The sequence below is a fragment of the Ambystoma mexicanum genome, chromosome 1p, assembly GCF_040938575.1.
Source record: "Ambystoma mexicanum isolate Mex_15411 chromosome 1p, UKY_AmexF1_1, whole genome shotgun sequence".
Classification (NCBI taxonomy): domain Eukaryota; kingdom Metazoa; phylum Chordata; class Amphibia; order Caudata; family Ambystomatidae; genus Ambystoma; species Ambystoma mexicanum.
This window is the reverse complement of record NC_090921.1, coordinates 694,619,534-694,637,906: the sequence shown is the minus strand read 5'-3', so window position 1 is coordinate 694,637,906 and position 18,373 is coordinate 694,619,534. Positions and strand designations below refer to the sequence as shown.

Genomic DNA, 18,373 nt, shown 5'->3' with positions numbered 1-18,373 from the left:
TATCCAATCTTCTTTTACACCTAAAAACATTAAGGCCAACTGAGACTCGACACGCGTGTCGAGTTCATGGAAGAAAGAGGCGCAAAGAGAACGTTCCACCGAATCGGTGTCCTCTGGGCGTTCCAGGTCGAGATCACCGCACGACACACGGCAACCGTCCACAGTTGCTAAGAGTGCCTCGCTCCCTAAAGTAACAGAGGTACGTTCATCAGAAGATGAATCCGACCTCCAACCCCAAGCCGCACACCCAAAGTCGGCTCCGGCAGCCCGTTCGGTGTCTGCCCCCGAGTTCCGACGTGCGCACTCAAAAGAGAGAGAGTACCCACGAATCTCGACACCATGCATCAAAAGATTCCGATAAGGCCAAACCGTCATGGAAACACTCTTCCGCTCACGGGAAAGGGGACAAACAGCAGAAAAAGTCTACACATTCAACCTCTGCACCCCAGGTCCACAAGGACAAACACAGGTCATCAGATAAAGACAGATCTAAGACCCCTGTCCCTGTTACTACACCCAGGCTCACCCCTCCCAGTCCTTACGATATGGTATTAGTAGATGACCCTCAACAGGAGGTGGTCGTCCCCAGATCCAGAGAATGGAGCACTGAGGACATAGACAGGGTGATGAGGAGAATGTCTTCCTTAGCTAATTTTTATGAAAAAAATCCACAGCATTTTCTTAGCTATACCCCTGACAATGCTACTCCTTCAGGATCCAAGGACCCCGAGCCTCCTAATAAGAGATCTCTGCTTGATTCTCCAGCTCAGGGACTGTCTTCAGACCCTTACCATATTCAGCCTTACCAACAGTATGGGGATGACCCAGACGTTTTGGTGCTGGACGACTAAACTGGGGTCGAGTATTATGGAGATGAGGGCCAGGATGAGGAGGAGGAGGAGGAGGAGGAGGAGGAGGAAGATGAGGCGGAGGTCTATAATATGGACTCCCCGGTTAGCAAGGAACCACAGGTTTCTGACTCACCTATAGATAACCAGCCCCTTCTAAATCAGGTCTTGGCTAAAGCTGCAGAGCACTTCCACATAGATACGCAGGGGGCGGAGGAAGAGAGGGACAAGACCCATTGCTCAAGCCATTCCTATTCTCAAATCAATCCAACGTAGAATTGGTCTTTCCCTTCCCAATCCTAATCTCACTAAGGCTGTGAACCCCAGAATTGAGAGGATGTTCAGGGCCGCCCAGGCAGACCCTCTTTAATAAGGGGTCAACTGAAGCCTGACTCCTTGGTAATCACACCAGCAAGAGAGCGGGGGCACCTCTGTCATCATCGGAGGCTCCCCCAGAAAAGGAGAGCAAAAGAATCTACGGTTTAGGAAGAAAAGTAGCCTCCACTTCCGCTTACCAGGCAAGGATCGCCAATACCACCACTCTGCTGGCAAGCTATAATTGCCACCAGTGGGAGCAGGTAGATGCTCTCATTGACTCTGCACCAGAACCACTAAAGGGTCAGTTGGCCCAGATTTCATCGGAGGGTAGAGCCGTGTCCGGTTGCATTCTGAAGACAACCTTTGACGCCGCAGATAATGCAGGCCGGCTCCTAGCAGAGAGCACTGTCATTAAAAGGCACGCTTGGCGAAGACAGTCGGGGTTTAAACCTGAGACCCAGGCAACCCTTATTGACATGCCGGTGGAACCTAATGTCTTGTTTGGCAAAGCGGTAGAGGACGCACTGAAAACTGCCAAAGACGAGTACGATACTCTAAAGTCCCTAGGTCAGTTGACTAATAAGCCCACTAATCAAAGGGGAACAGTAATTTTCGCTGCTCACGTGGACAAAATTCCCAGAGGGGCTCCAATTATTCACAGGGACAGGGTACATTATGGGGTGGTAACCAGCAGACTACCCAAAGTTACGGCAGAGGTAACAAGAGGGCCCGTGGTAGAGGCAGCCCCGGCAGAGGCGGCGGTACGCCTCCCGCAAAGCAGTGACGTTCTGCTCAAGGTCCCTTCCCATGCATCCCCAGTAGGGGGGGTACATTTCCAGCTTCACCCAATCATGGGAAGGATCACATCGGACAGATGGGTGCTGTCGACAGTGTCAGCAGGATACTGCATTGAACTGCTAGAGCGCCCCCGAAACCACCCTCCACGTCAAAAGATACATTCACTGGACCACCAGAAGATCCTCCTCGAGGAAATCGTCAATCTTCTTGCAAAGGACTCAATGGAACTCGTCCCGGGCAACCAGGTAAACAATGGTATCTATTCAACTTACTTCCTTGTTCCAAAAAAAGATTTGACAATGCGCCCAGTATTAGGCTTAGGCCCTGCAAACAAGTATGTCAAGCCCCAAAAATGTTGCATGACTATTCTCCAAGAAGTAATCCCTCTCCTAAAAAGGGGGGATTACATGGCAACATTGGACATGAATGATGCCTATTTTCATATTTCCATGTTCCCAGCGCACAGAGGATTCTTGCCCTTCAAGGTGGACAATCGGCACTACCAGTTCAAAGTGCTCCCCTTCAGTATAGCCTCGGCTCCAAGGGTATTTGCCAAGGTACTGGTGGTGGCGGCAGCACACCTACGCAGGGAGGCAATCCCAGTGTACCCTTACCTGGACGACTGGCTCATCATGGGGGAGACCCCAGTAATTTGCAGATCAAACATCCAAAGAACGATCAACCTCCTCTTCGAATTGGGTTTCTCTATCAACGAGAAACAATCAAGCCTGGTGCCAAGCACCTCCAAGCAGTTCCTAGGAGCTGTACTAAAAACTCAAGAAGGGTTGGCCTTTCCATCAGAGGAAAGAATTCGGAATCTACTACTGCAAATTCCTCTATATCAGCCCGGTCGCCAGATAAGGGTGCGCAAAGCGATGCATTTGCTAGGCATGATGGCGTCATGTATTTACCTGGCCCCCGCCGCGCGCCTGCGCATGGGACCCATGCAAGAATGGTTGGCGAAACAGTGGTCTCAGGCAAGTGGGTAGTGGGACGATCTAGTGGTCGTTTTGCCAACACTTGTACAAAGTCTTCACTGGTGGACAAGAGAGAACTTGTCAAAGGGCAAACCCTTTTACGATCCGGAAGTACAGGCTGTAGTCGCTACAGACGTGTCCCTGTCAGGGTGGGGAGCACACCTCCTCCACCACACAGCTCAGGGTCTCTGATATGATTTTTGGCCACTGAGTGAGACCAATCTGCTAGAACTCCTGGCAGTCTTCAGAGCGCTTCGAGCGTTCGAACCTACCTGTTAAGCCTGTCAGTACAGATCCTAACAGACAGTACAACAGCAATGTTTTACATAAACAAACAGGGAGGGACTTGTTCGCCAAACCTGTCCAGGCTTGCTTAGAAAATTTGGACATGGGCACTCAGACGGAACATTTACCCGTCATCTCAACATGTTCCAGGGAATCTCAATTCACTAGCAGACGCTTTAAGCAGAGATCCCCTCCCAGAAGAACACAAATGGTGTCTACACAGAGAAGTCATAGAAGACATCTTCTCACAGTGGGGTTTCCCCACTATAGACCCATTAGTGACAAGCGGAAACGGGCAGTGCCCAGGATTCGCATCCAGCTTCCCTCACCCAGACTCCAAGGGGAACGCCCTGTGGATGAACTGGTCAGGGATGTTTGCCTACGCTTTTCCACCAACCCCTCTCATGAGGAAGGTGGTCAACAAGATGCATAGGGAATCGATGATGCTCATCCTAGTTGCTCCCATGTGAGCGAGGCAACGTGGTTCCCAGACCTACGCAGACTAGCAGTGTGCAAACCCATCAGACTCCCGTGCTGGCACAACCTACTATCCCAGCACCAAGGTCAAACAGTGCATCCTCAACCCAGCTCAATGAACTTGGCAGCATGGCTCCTGAAGTCATAGTTTGGGCATCTCAACTTACCACAGATGTGCATAGACATCCTAAAGGAATCTAGGAAACCAAACACGAGGCACTGTTATTTTGATAAATGGAAGACATTTGTTATCTGGTGCCAGAATAAGCAAATCAACCCTGTTGATTGCACTCCTTCCAATATTGTCACCTACATGCTCCACCTGCTGGATGCAGGGTTGGTATTTAACTCGCGCAGGGTACTCCTGCCGGCGCTGTCAGCCTACACCTCCCATAACAAGATATTATGGTGGAAAGTACCAGTGGTTAAAGCCTTCATGGAAGGCGTAAAGAGACTCCACCCTCCAATTTCTAACCCACCACCAGGATGGGACCTTAATGTGGTGCTTGCTAAACTCGTGGGCCCACCCTTCGAACCCATGCATAAAGCCAGTCTCAAACACCTGACCTATAAAACTGCCTTCTTTGTAGCCATTAGATCCATAAAAAGGGTCAGTGAAATTCAGGCTATGTTAGTGCAGGATCCTTTCTTTACTGTTCATAAGGATAAACTGGTTCTACAAACACACCCTAGGTTCTCGCCCAAGTTCATTTATAAATTCCACGTTAACCAGTCCATTGAGGTTCCGGCCTTCTTCCAAGAACCCAAAAGCTCTGCTGAGGTGAAACTACACACTAGATGTGCGAAGAGCGGTCCTCTACTATGTAGACAAGACCAGGCCGCTAAGGAAAACAGACAAAGTGTTTGTCTCCGTAGCTACAGGCAGAGAGGGAGATCGCGTCTCTAAAGGTGCCATCTCGAAGTGGATAGTCAATTGTATCCAGCTATGTTACTCCCTTTCTGAAAGAACTCTGCCCTTTACGCCAAGAGCCAACTCTACAAGAGGCACTGGGGCCACTCTGGCTTTCATTGAAAATGTACCCCTTGACACCATTTTCAAAGCAGCTACTTGGAGCTCTATTCACACTTTTACTCAGCACTACTGCATTGACACTCATTCCAAGACAGATACTCGAGTGGGACAAGCGGTTCTGAGACACCTGTTTTGCTCATGACCCTTCTCACATCCCACCTCCTTCTAACACTGCTCGCTAATCTATGCACAGCATGTGATCTAAGCAGATTCCACAAGCCTCAGAAGGGATACATTACTCACCGTAATCGTATTTCTTATGCTTGTATCTGCTTAGATTCACATGCGCCCTTCCTCTCTTCTGAGAGAAGGCGCATGGATGCTTGTAGTTTTATCTATCTGCTTGGATAATCTGTACTCGCGCTACTCCTCATGCTACCTCATGTCAGAAGAAATACAATCTGAGGGTCCTACATGCATGAGGGATCATGGGTACAGTGGATGTCACACTAGGGATAGTATTACTGCCACGCCCTGTGTCGGCGCCCATTTCTGAGTTTCGAAAAACAAACTGTAATACTCGGCAGCTTCCACTAGATGTTCGCCTATGCACAGCATGTGAATCTGAGCAGATACAAGCATCAGAAATACGATTACGGTGAGTAATGTATCCCATATATGTGTTGCCGACTGGACTGGGATTTCCTGCACCAATAAGAGACTGCAGCCAAACTCACCTTTCCCAAGACTTGTTTCTCTTCTCTTCTCTTGTTTGTCACTCGGGTCTATTGTGCTTATTATCCCTCTCCGCACCAGCTTTGTCCTTTTGTTACCGTCCTTATAGTTTTAGGTCGGGACTCTGCTTTTGGCCACTCCACTGGACAGCACTTTTTTGCTGTTAATTTTTCATTTAGGCAGCTACCAAACGACAGACATGCAGGACGCCTGGGTAGCAGCCCGGCTTTTCCAAGCTAAGGATCTGTTTTGTGAACAACAGGAACTCTGTCACTTTGCCTGTTACTGGGGCCAACAAAAAGACTAACCTTAATATTAGTAAGGAAGTGACTTTAATGAAGGAACTCGAGAAATTTTGGAGAAGGGAGATATTGAAATGGTGGGAGGAGCACTCTCTTCAAAATTATTTGGACATTGGTAGGATACCTCGCGGTCTACGCCTAATGACTACTCCCTCTTTTGAGGATCAAGACCTGCTTATGCTCCAGGAGTGGGGCGAAGCCAGTAAACGCTGTTCTGCCAATTTTCTTACAATCCTGGTGAAATATGCTAAACTGGATCGTGAGCTGGCACTTAAAGAATTGGCAATGACAGAAACAGAACTTACTAAAATTCCACCTACAGAGGAAGGTAAACAATTGCCCATTAAAATCGATGAAGGCCTAATACTGTATGAAGACGAGATAAAAAAAACGCAAGCACAGGAAGTTCCTCAGGGACAAAATAGATTGAGACGGGACGTGTCTTTACCTTTCCCAAACGCTTTGATTCCCTCCGTAAAATCACTGCCACACAGTCAGTAGTCATTGAGTCTGGTGATCCAGGGGCTGCTACATCCTAGTCAGATATCTCTGCATCTGAGAATGACGAGCCTACTACTAAATTGAATTTTTTAGACAAAATGCGAATGCTGTGTCAGGATGGGAAAAACCAGAAAAGAGGCAGGGGTCGTGTCAAAGCAAGAGGAAGAGGAAAAGGACAGAAATCGAAGGCAGGAAGATCACCCGCCAAAGCCGATGTGGGAAGCGGCTCAAAGGGGCACCAACAGGGCAGATCAATGCGCTCTGGGATAAAAAATTAATAAGATACCATGAAGTGCTGCCAAATAATCAACCTATCATCCCATGTCCTTACTAAATCTCAAACCTCGCTCCTGTCCCTGAGCCTTAACTTCTGCCCCACCATGAGTTTCGACTATGTACAGGCACGCATTGATCTTGATAACATTTTGCGTAAAATCAAACTCAAGAAGTTCTTTGCTACTAATTCCATTACCGCCAACCTTCGACACAACGTACTGGTGGTACTGATTTTCTTATTTCAGACATTCCTTCTCTCATGGATCTAGCATGCATCGATGACAAATTCGAACCTGTGAATGTTGACCTTCTTGATTTTAACATTAATCCCAATTGGGATATACGCACTAAATTGAAGAGCAAATCCAGATTTAACCCACAACTTGCGGTGGGGGGCTGCATTGAGACATTTCACGATCTTTGTGTTAGGATTTTAGAAGACTGCGACATAAAACCAGCATTACCAAGCAGAACCTCACCCCTGCACAGCGTTCGGCTATTGGAGAACTCCAACAACTATCCAATATTGTTCTCAAACCAGCCGACAAAGGCTCGAACATTGTTATTCAAGACGGAACAAAATATGTGGCCGAGGCCAATCGACAATTACGTGACCGCTTGTGTTACACTGAGCTTTCCAAAGATCCCTTTGTAGAAATAAGAGCAGAACTCACTGCTCTTTGTACAAAGTGGCCGTCAGAAGATTTACTAGAGGATGATTTGATCAAATTCCTCATTCCTGCATGCCATTCTATACCCACAATTTACTTTGTTCCCAAAACACATAAATCACTTAAGTATCCTCCCGGCAGGCCTATTGTTACCTTATGTGGCTCACTATTAGAACATCTGGCTCAATTCATTGACGAAACTTTGTTTCCATTCGTATCAGTGCTGCCATCCTACCTGAGGGATACTAAGGATTTTTTACAACCTATCACCAATACACCTTGGGAAGAGGGTTTGATTCTAGCTGCACTCGATATGGTTTCTTTATACACCTCTATTGACCCCACTGTTGGAATCAATGCATGTAAATACTATCTGGACACCCGTTCACTTAATTACAGCTCAATGATTCTGGATATGCTTTCATTATGTCTACACAACAATGTTTTTCTGTTTGAGTGGTCTTTCTTTCGTCAAGTTAGGGGGACTGCTATGGGCAGTACATTTGCCCTGTCTTATGCCAATCTCACAAAGGGGTGGTGGGAGGCTACGTTTCTGGCTGACCTGCTTTCCAACACAGATTGTATATCTTGGTGGCGGTACGTTGACGACGTCTTTATTATTTGGAAGGGGACGGAAAGTGATTGGCTTTCTTTTGTCAGGAATATCAATATGAACAAGGATAACCTCAGTTTTACTGAATGACACAGCCCCACTGAGATTGTTTATCTGGACGTTATTGTTTTTTGCTTGATAGTTCTTGTATCCATACGGTACTCCACAAGAAACCTTCCAACACTGGTCTTCCCCTTCATGCCAACAGTTGTCACCCTCCGTCATGCAAAAAATCTATTCCGTATGGCGAATGTATCTGTTTCCGTCGGAACTGCACCAACATTACTTGGATTGACCATCATTGTGTTTGCAGCTGCTGATTTCGTGAAACAAGGGTATGATAAGAGAACGATCGAAATGGCCTATACTAAGGCACGTGGAATGTCTAGAGACAAACTGTTGTATGATACTAACTCGGTCAAATCTATCACCAACGATGAACCCAGACACATTGTCTCGTTTGACACTGCCTCCAATAACATACGCAAAATTGTTGAGAAACATTGGCGTGTCCTTACTCAAGACAACAAGACAACAATCTTAGGCCTATACTGTCCAAACGCCCCACCATGACATATAAATGTGTACCCTCCCTTAAAGACAAATTTGTTTCCAGCTGAAAAAGATCTGTCTGGGATGACCTGGCTCTCCTCCTCTCCTGTGGGGTTTACTAAATGCATGAAATGCAAAGCTTGTGCACATGCCACTGTGCTGAACTCATTTGTACACCCGGTCACAAAAATCAACTATAAGATAAAATGCTTCATCCTTTGCGACACCACTTTTGTAGTGTACGTTCTCTCATGCCCTTGTATGAGATTGTACATTGGGAGTACCACATGTAAACTCAAATTGAGAATTCTTCAACATCTCAGAGCCATTAAGAACTCTGATCCTGCGTACCCCATGGCTAAACATTTTAAACGGGAACATGAAAATAATTCTAATCTGCTAACATTCTTTGCAGTGGCACATGTAACCATTCACCCTAGGGGCGGAGATTGTGTCTTGAAACTAAGACAACTTGAAACAAGATTCATTTTGGATTTTGATACCAAGTATACTAAGGGACACAATGTGGATGAGGAATTGTATACATTTTTGGGCACTTAGCTTCCCCTTTGTTGCGTTCCTCCCATGTTTCGTTTCTATTTTCCTTTTTCTCTCATTCTTTTCCTTCATGATTATCTGTAAACAAAATACTCTTTTGGATTTTCTTTGTTTGTTCCAGTATGGGTTTCTTTAGCCTGGGATACGACTATTTTATTCTTTATTCTTTTAATATTCTTTCCATTTATGATCTGGATGCTTACTTTTGCAATCTGTCGGGGAGTGGTATTTAAATACTTTGTATCCTCATTTTGGGGTTTACTGTGGCTTTCCTACTTCTGTGGCTCCGGCCTTTTGTCTTTCTTTCTGTCTTTTGGTGGTTGGCCCTGCCTGTCTCATGTAATGAACTTTATATCTGTCAAATGGAATTCTTTACACTTGGGTTTATATTATTATGTGTGTACATTATCACAGGACAATTACTATTGTCATTGCTGCTTTTTGTCTGTTAGGACTGTTCCAGCTGCTTCACACTTGCACTTTATTAAGGCCTTGACATTCTGCGGCCTTACAGACACATTGTTGTTTTACTGCCTTTTATGCATTTTATCTATGAAACATCTCCTGTTATTATATTATGTACCACACATCAGTTGCCCATATTCCATTATGAGAGCATTGACCACCTTTTTTACTGGATGTATTTTCTAGTGGCATGACCCTGTGCATTATTTTTACATTATGAGGTGTGCTTTCTCCCATATGGTAAGCTCAGCAACCATAACTCGCAGTATCTACGCGCATTCCTAAGACTAACACCCAGGACATCAAAGATGACCTCACAAATATCATTGATGACATCACTGATGACATCACATGTGAAAATAATGTTGACAAAGTCCCTACCTACAAGGGGTTCTTTCTATTATGTTGGTAGCAAGATATCAGGGGTGATTGTGTAATGTTAAACATGGTAATAACTAGTGAACAATTCAAGACTTAATACGCACTTGTGCTAGTACAAACAATACATATGAAGACCCAATGCATATAAATCAGAGGCACATACAGGGAAACTCAAGTAAGGAAGAAACCGCATCCTCAGAAAGTTTATCTTCCTGTATACAAATTAATTGTGAGTTTGAGGCCTGCTATTGCCCCATGCATGTGCATCATGAGCTCAGACCAGACCCTAAGGAAAGTACTTTTAAGAACACACGACAAGGTTACCGTTTTCATATACAGCACCTTTTCAGTTTTTATATTGTGATTGTCAGTGAATAAAACCACCTGGCCTAGATTTTTCAATGCACCAAAATAAGTGAGGCAGACATGTGATATCAATGATATTGGGGGAATGTGTAGTGTTTTTCGGTTTCACTGTGTAGTATAACATCCCTTTTAACAAAGTTTTTTTACTGAATGTACATATATATATATATCATTTTTTTATTTGTTTGGATCAAATTTGACCTTTACAAAAGCTTCAACATATTTACAACTTAAAAATAATTAACGTTCTATAACACTTAAATTACGTTTAGACAGATAAGCAATAAAACCAAATTAAGAAAATGATAAAATAAGAAATAGTAAGGGGAGAAAGCAGACAACAAAAAATAAAATAGGGGATCGAGGAGACGTAGATGTACAAAATAAGAGGAGGAAAAGGCAGAGGAGTATAAACAAGATATACTAACAGGGCATTTGTGTCCTGTTATCTGCAGATAATGTCTTTGCCATTCACAATCTATAATGGCAATCCTTCCCCTTTATTAACCCAAATTGATTTGCTACAAAACCACCGACCCCTAATGTTCCTTTACTTCAACTTTCAATTTGAACCTGTATTATAGCTGTCTCTTGTTGCAGCAGTCCAATTTTTGCCAGAACTTGATTGACTGCTATAGATTTGGCGGTATTATGTCCTGAAATCATTAAGTTCCAGAGGTTTTCTGATGTCAGCCATTCTATTTTATCCACAAATTTGTAGAAATGGTTGGCTCTTACTTCCCATGTTCCTTTGCACTCTCGAAGCAGATGGTATAAGCTTTGCTTAGATGGTTCTGAGCAGCCATCAAATAAAGAGATGGCTTTAGAGTGTTGACCTCGAATACTTAGGATTTCTCCTATATGAATTAGATTTAGGCGGGCCCTCAGGAATCTGTTTCTTGAATCAGCACTTGGGTGTTTTTGAAATTTTATATATATATATACATATACATATATATATACATATATATGTATATATATATATCAGGGAACGAAAACAAAGGGGCTAAACACGTGATGTCATCAGTTACATTTGAGATGACATCTTTCATGTTCTGGGTGTTAGTGTTAGCAGTGCACAGTGGTGATGGCACGTATGGGGGCTCAGTCTGCCATAACTGGCGAATTTCAGGTGTTTTTCGGTTTTAATTTGAACCATAATGGGGAGGGTGAACTTTTATTTTGTGAAGTGCACAGGTTTTTCGTAGGGCAACTTGACCATAACGTCCCCTCAACAACGTTTTTTTTTGTAGTGAATTTTACAGGTTTTTGGGGACAACGTAACCATAACGTCCCTTTAACAACATTTTTTTAACTGAATGGCATAGGTTTTTAGTAGTGTAAATACATCATAACAGTACTTTAACAAACATTTTGTACTACATTTATCAGGGTTCTAATAGTAACACATAAGCATACTACTGTAAAGGAACATTTGAAGTAACTGCCCACCTTCCGAAGAATTCCACATTATCATATGCTGGCGCACAGCATGGGGGCGAGTTCGAAAAGTCATACCCACTTCACAATGACATGTGTAACTGGGTGATGGTGCGGAAGTACATTGTATATTCTTGTAGGAACTTGTAAATGGAATATTTCCGGCGCAGAACTCCACAAGGGAAGTGTGCAACACAATATAAGCAAGAGTGCATACCGACCTATCTGGATCATTAACCCCCATTCCTCCCCAAAGAGTGGGGGAAGTATGCCATAAGAAATCGAGATTTTACAGCAGTAACCCGTGCTACCAAGAAAGAGGATTTTTTGTCTTCAACCGGAACGCCTCTGGCGTTCCTGGCTGAAGAAAACAAATCCTTTTTTCAAGATGGCCACCATAGAAACGGAAGACGGGTGTTGCATAGAAACCCTTCTTCGCTTTCCATTGCAGGCTACAGAAAGCAAAAATGAAACTGTGACCGTAAAGGCAGCATCACATTTGTGTTCCTTGAGAAATGTATGGTTACGAGCAAGACCTTTACCAGAAAGGTAGTCCCCGGTGGACATGGCGACCTGAATGCAATGTTTTGTCCCTTCCAGTAATGGCCAGTAGCCACATCCCCGACATTGTGGCCACTAACCATACATAGAAGCTACTCCTCAGAGACGGAAGCTATACCATTGATTTGTTATGTACATGAGAACACTTGTTAAATATCAAAACACTATCACATGCACTACATAAACCTTTTCGGGCGTTGTCAATGACCTTTACATACATGTGTTGTACATGTAGTAATTTTTTCGGTACAAATGTGCTTAAACGCAAAGGAGTAGTCTACTTACATTTACATGAAATCTCAAACCAACTCTGATGGGAAGCGCAATGACGTTAGAAATGCTGGATGCAACACCATTACCACTCACCTTTCGACACACAATTTAGTAAGTGGCACAGGTCAAAAGGTGTGAAGATATGTGTATTGGGAGGGTGTAATGGTTAAGTTGCTGTTTCCCTAGGAAGAGCACTTTTTGGGCAGCTTATAACTCCGCTGCACTTGGACAAATCCTCACCAAACTTTGCATAAAAAGTATATGGGCTACTCTGAATTTTTTTGCGTGATGTTTGGTCCTGGGGTGGGGGGTGGGGCAAAGTTATAGGGAGGGTCCCAAAACGTCTTTTTTTTTCCCCCCTAGACTGAATGGGGGAAAGCTTTGCACACGGCTACAGGCCAAACCGCTGGACGGGTTTCAACCAAAATTGCGGCAGTGGCAGGGGCTTGGTCGCGAAAGCGCGCTTTTGTAAATTTTGTGACAATCCATCCAGTAGTTCCCTTAAAAACGATCAAAAAGTATGTCTCTAAAAATGTGTGATATCTATGTCCGCTCCGCGGTCACACTTCCCTATTCGCTCCGTGGAGAAGATTCCAATTGGCTATTCCGTGGCAAAATCTCATATTAGGGCAGAATTCCCCACTGTATGGTTAAGATAAAACCAATTTGCATTGACTTTTCCCAAAATTCTATTGCTAATAACTTTTAACTTGCTCGGTGGATTCCAAAGAAAATGTCTGCTGCATACGGTACGAGTGCAATTATGCAAATAAAAAAAAAACGTTTTCAGCTCATTTCCATCCATTTAGCCATGAAGAAAACAGGCGCTTCCATTGAACCCATACACTGTGAAAACTGCAGGATGGATTTTGATTTGTGCAAAATATGAAAGAAGTTGGGCGTAAAGCACCCAGATTTTCCTTTTTTGGTGGGAGGAGGGGGATTTGGTGCATATTCATCCAGTAGTTTCAAAAAAAAAAACTTGATCTAGAAGAAGGTGATGTTGCACATGGTGCAGGGTAGAACTGAGTATTTTCACAAATGAAAATCTGCCTTTTTTTTTTTTGGCCGGTGTGATGAGCGTTTGCCACCATAATCCAGCGAAATTATGAAAAAGAAAAGAGCTCAAAATTATATTTAGAGGGAAGAAAGGGGTGGTTTCACCTCAGGGTAGGGCTGAGGGGGAAAGAGTACCAACAAGATTGTTGTCTTGCCATAGAAATTCTGTGGGACTCGCACGGATCATCGAAGGATGTAGTCGGAAAAGAGCAGGGGAAATTTTATACTACGATATGTAAATTGGGAAAGGGGTGGGATACCTAAAAAGGAGGAGGGGAGCACATGGTGGGAGGCATTGGGGATGGATATGACATTTGTGCATTACCACGGTAATCAAAAAACTGCACTCCTGCAGGAATGATTATCAAGGCAACACATGGAGTGGTCATGGTGATTGCAGGTATGATACTGTGGGGCATTTCTGTTTGAAACTATGGCAGAAAGGAAAGAAGGGGGCGCAGAAAAAGAGGGGGGGGCATAGTCCGTGGACCACAATCTTGGCCTAATTTGTGCAACAGGGGCAGTGGCCACGGCTAGTTGGAGAAAGTCATTTACTCAAGAGAGGGAGAGGGGCTACGGCCGTAGACAGTTGGTGCACATTTTGGGGAAAGGTCGATGCAAATTGGTTTTATCTGAACTGCAGAGCAGTTGCAGTGACTTTATCCAAAATCCTTTTGCAGATAACTTTTGATTTGCAAATGGATTTGGATGAAAGTTTCCAAAAACAGTGCCTGGCACAGGCTCCCCCAAACTGGAAATGTTAGCCAAAAACTATTCGTTTAACGTTATTAGGAGAATAATTATTTGCTTTTGGCTTACACCAATTCATTTTGCTCATACAGAAAAAGGTGTCCGTTGAAGGTGTGCACAGAGAAACCGCTAGACAGATTTGTGCCAAATAAGAAACTAGATTTACATCCCAGCAGATATTCCTTTTTTGGTTTGGTGTGAATTCGGCTTTTGGTTTTAAAACAATTCAACAGAGAAGCGAGTGTCCCCATTCCTAAAACAAGTGTGCATATCTGCCATAGTGCAGTGAAGCACTTAACGTTTTGTTCAATATGAGCGATCCCTGTAATCGCGGTGAAAAAGAAAAGTGCTCTAAATGATATTGGAAGGCAGAAAAGGGGTGGCTTCACATTGGGCAGGGGTGGGGACTGTGGAAGAGAGCTAAATTGTTAGGTGTGCTCTTTGCGGAGGGCTGGTGAACCTGTTTTGAGTCGGATTGTGTGAAGTCTTACATCGGGAAGACCCCATCACACCTGCAGTAAGCCAGTGACACACTCCTAAAATATCACACCTGTGTCTCCATTAAATTAGCTCCTCCTTCTACACAAGGTTTTGCATTGTAATGTCACATCCCACTCTGGTGTGCAAGACAGAGCACGAGTGCCAGTGTCTTGTGAGTACATGAGGGCTCGCTGAATCCCAGCTCCTCCCATATGAACTTGCAAAGACAAATTTTGCCCCACTCATTTTCGGCCTAAGATACGTGTGGGAGGGGTAGATATGTTTGCCTTGTGTTTGCCCTTGACTTGTACTGGGAAGAAAATGTAATCTGTGTTGGGACATTAACTCGCTGATGTATTTTTCCCTGTTAACGTACAGGCTCAATCTGGTACAGTCACTGCTGTCTGTCCACAAGCTTTAGGATTCCTTCTCGATTTGCTTTTCATTAACTCTGCATTTTCCCAAGGCGGCCCTGTTTCAAATTCCATAGTCTGCCTGGTCCATCCCTTTCTCCTGGGGCATGTTGGGATCCATAGTTGAGCCACTTGTGTAGCCACTCTAAGAAAGGGCAATGCATTACTGTTTATAAAATCATGAACTACTGTTAGGTCTGTATGATAGGCTTTTAATCCTACAACTAAGCTTGTATACAGCATAAGGAAATATTACTTTATAACATCTCCCCTTGTCTTTCATTGGCTTCCTGGATGTACTGATTTTGTTTGAAGTTGGGTTCCTGGTTTATAAGGAAATTTGCCAGCTAAGCTTACATTTTTAGTTTTGGCTATTGGGTGGCGCTGAATGCGCTAACTTTATGCGGAAACTATTGTCATTAAAAGAAGAGCTTTAACATGAGAGCTTCAAATGGGGGCTTTGAATGAGGGTATGTAATGCTTTTCAATGGAGATGACATATGAGATTGGATACATAGGCTTTTCGTGTTTGGCTATGTTTACACACGTTTAACGCCCATCTCGAGGTCCAATCTATATGATTTTCCACCTATTCACACCCATCCAACCCCCAAACCACACCCCTTTTTGCTGGGGAAACTGAATTATCGCTGCCATCTTGACACATCACTGTTCATGTTCACTGCACTCCTGTGGGTTAAAGTACCTCCCTTTGGGATAGCAAGGTAAAATGTCCAATGGAAAGATAGGCTTATCATTAGTTTTGAAACATGCATTTTATATGATTTGTAGGAGTCGATATCATATTTATATATCCTTTTGTATTTGTACCAATGTTTATAATGTGCTGCACTTGTGTCATTATGTTAAATGTTAAAGGTATTTGTACCGCGCACCGTCACCAACGGAATTGGTCCCCAGGCGCTCAGGCGGATCTGTAAATGATAAAGATGGGATGGGTTAGTAGGTTGAAGAAGGGAGTAGGATAGTGAGAGGAGTGGTGTGCTGTTGGCAACTTCAACTCAGTATACACTGGGTGCTGAGCTTTGGTGCGGGTATCGGATCGGAGTCAGTCCGCGTGTGCTGTTCCGGCTTGTGTTGTTGCAGTGTTGTGAAGTGCGTGCGGCTTGTTGTGCGAGAGATGGTTGTGTGAGTTTTTTGAGTGAGATAGGTATGCAGAGTTTGAGCTTATATAGGTTAGTGGGTTACCTGACCTTTACCAATGCTAGCACTCGTAGTTCTGAGGAGTGTGGCACTTGTTGGCCCTCACATTCCCAGCTATACGCAGCGCAGGCCAATGTTTAGGGCTCCATACAGGTGTGGTCATGCCAACATTCACACTTTATCTAGACGCGATGCAGGCTGGTGTTTAGAGATCAGTCCAGGTGTGGGCAAGCTAACATTCACACATCCATCCGAACGCCACGCAGGCTGGTGTTCACGGCTCTGAGTGTGGCACATGCTCGCGTTCACGTTTTTCTAGGCGCGGGCATTTTATCCTTCAATCGATCTTATCCAGATGCTACGTGGGCCAACGTCTATCTAGATGCGTCTGCCGGTCTGGGTGTGTTTGTCCGGTATGTACGAGCGGGGGAGTCTAGGTCTGGGTAGTCTAGGTTTGTGGTCAGTCTGTGTAGCCTTCCTTTGTGGCTGTTTTCCATGATGTCTTGTGCTCTGTCAAGTGGTTGGTTCTTTAGCTTGAGTGTTTGTCCGATTTGAGAGTGGCCGAGGTTGGAGTTGGTTTCACCATTGTTTTGATGTATGGGCATTCTAGTTCGTCTCCGTAGTGGTTACGCTTTGAAGAGCCATGATTTGAGGAGTTTCCTGAATGCTAGGTGGTTTGTTGTATTCCGTATATTCTTAGGTAGGTCATTCCACGTTTTAGGTGCCTAGTGAGAGAAAGACGATCCTCCAAGTTTTTTTCTGTTGTAGGGTTTTGGTTCCAGGCGTATGTCGGTGCTTGATCTTAGTGTTCTTGTTGGTTGATGTAGGCGTAGTTTGTCTCTTAGGAATTCTGCGCCTCGTTTGTGTATTGCTCTGTGCGTGATGCACATGGCTTTGAACTTTATTCGCTGTTTCAGTGGTAGCCAGTGTAGTATTTTTAGCGCGGGTGTGATGTTCTCTTCTGAGTAGCATTATCATAGTATATTTATTTCAAATTTTATTATCAGTGTTTTTTACTGTTGTAAAATGTTAGTACGGCATTCTGGAATGGCTGTTCGTTGTGCGCGCCGGAGAGCACTCCTAAGGCAGTTCTTTTAAACGCTTGTCTTTCTTTCATTTCCAGTGTCTGTTGCGAATGGTGGAAATGGCTTGCCTGTAGCCCAGGTGATCTCGGTTTAGACTGTTAAGACAGGAAGAGAGGGGGTCTGCGTTGTTCGGGAAGGCAGCCGGTGTGGTGCCCATGCCTTCCGCATGACCTGATCTCCACACTGGGTGAGTGAGATCCTATACATATGTGGTCCAGGCTAGGGGCGATACTGCGTATTCATGGGGTTGGAGGGGATACTGGGCACAGAACCTCCTTCATGCATGTACATTTCGGGTGCTCTTTGCACAAACCTATATACGCTGTACATCGCAATGCACCCCCTTTCGCCAGTTTGATATGATAAATCACTTATAACTCACCTGTACACAAGTGTTTCTAGGTGTGACATGATAGGGAAGACGAGACAAACTATCTTACTAGGCCATGTGTCATTCAGATTGTGAATAGAGAAGTGCAAGGGGAATGGGAGGGGGGGTTGCAAGGGAGAGGGGAAGGGAAAACAGGGCAGCAATTCTTTGAGTAAGTGTAGCCAGGGCAGCGCGGCTCTGGGTAGTGCAAAGAGAAGGGACTGTAGTGTTACAGTTACACCCCCTAAGTGCGTGGTAGGCCTGGAGGCGTTGCAAGGGTGACTGATCAAGAAAGAGCCTGGTGAACAGTATGGTAGGCCAGCAGACAAAGGAGAGACAAAGCCGAGGAGAAGAGGACAGTTTTGAGCTGCTTCCAGAACTTCAGGTGGTCCGGCTCAAGTTTGAGATGGGTAAGGAGGCCATTCGAGAGGGAGGCACCCGCAGAGGAGAGATCTACACCCACTCTGTCTGGAGAAGCGTCTAACTCTTAGAGTTCGAGGTAGCTGACTCGAGAAGGAAGGTATTTTGGAAGAGAGCTTTGGATGTAGTGCGGGCCCTGACCCCAGAAAGCCTTGTGGACAATGCAAAGGGTCTTGAATTTGGTCCTTGCAGCCACCGGGAGCCAGTGGAGAGATTTCAGGGCTGGAGAGATAAGGTCCCTGGAACTGAGGCCAAGGATAAG

At 44.7% G+C, this 18,373-nt stretch overlaps 1 protein-coding gene across 1 annotated transcript in view; it reads left to right on the top strand.

Moving 5' to 3' along the window:
* Positions 1-18,373, top strand: part of RIT1 (Ras like without CAAX 1) — a 651,953-nt gene that overhangs the window by 190,599 nt on the left and 442,981 nt on the right. The window lies entirely within an intron of this gene.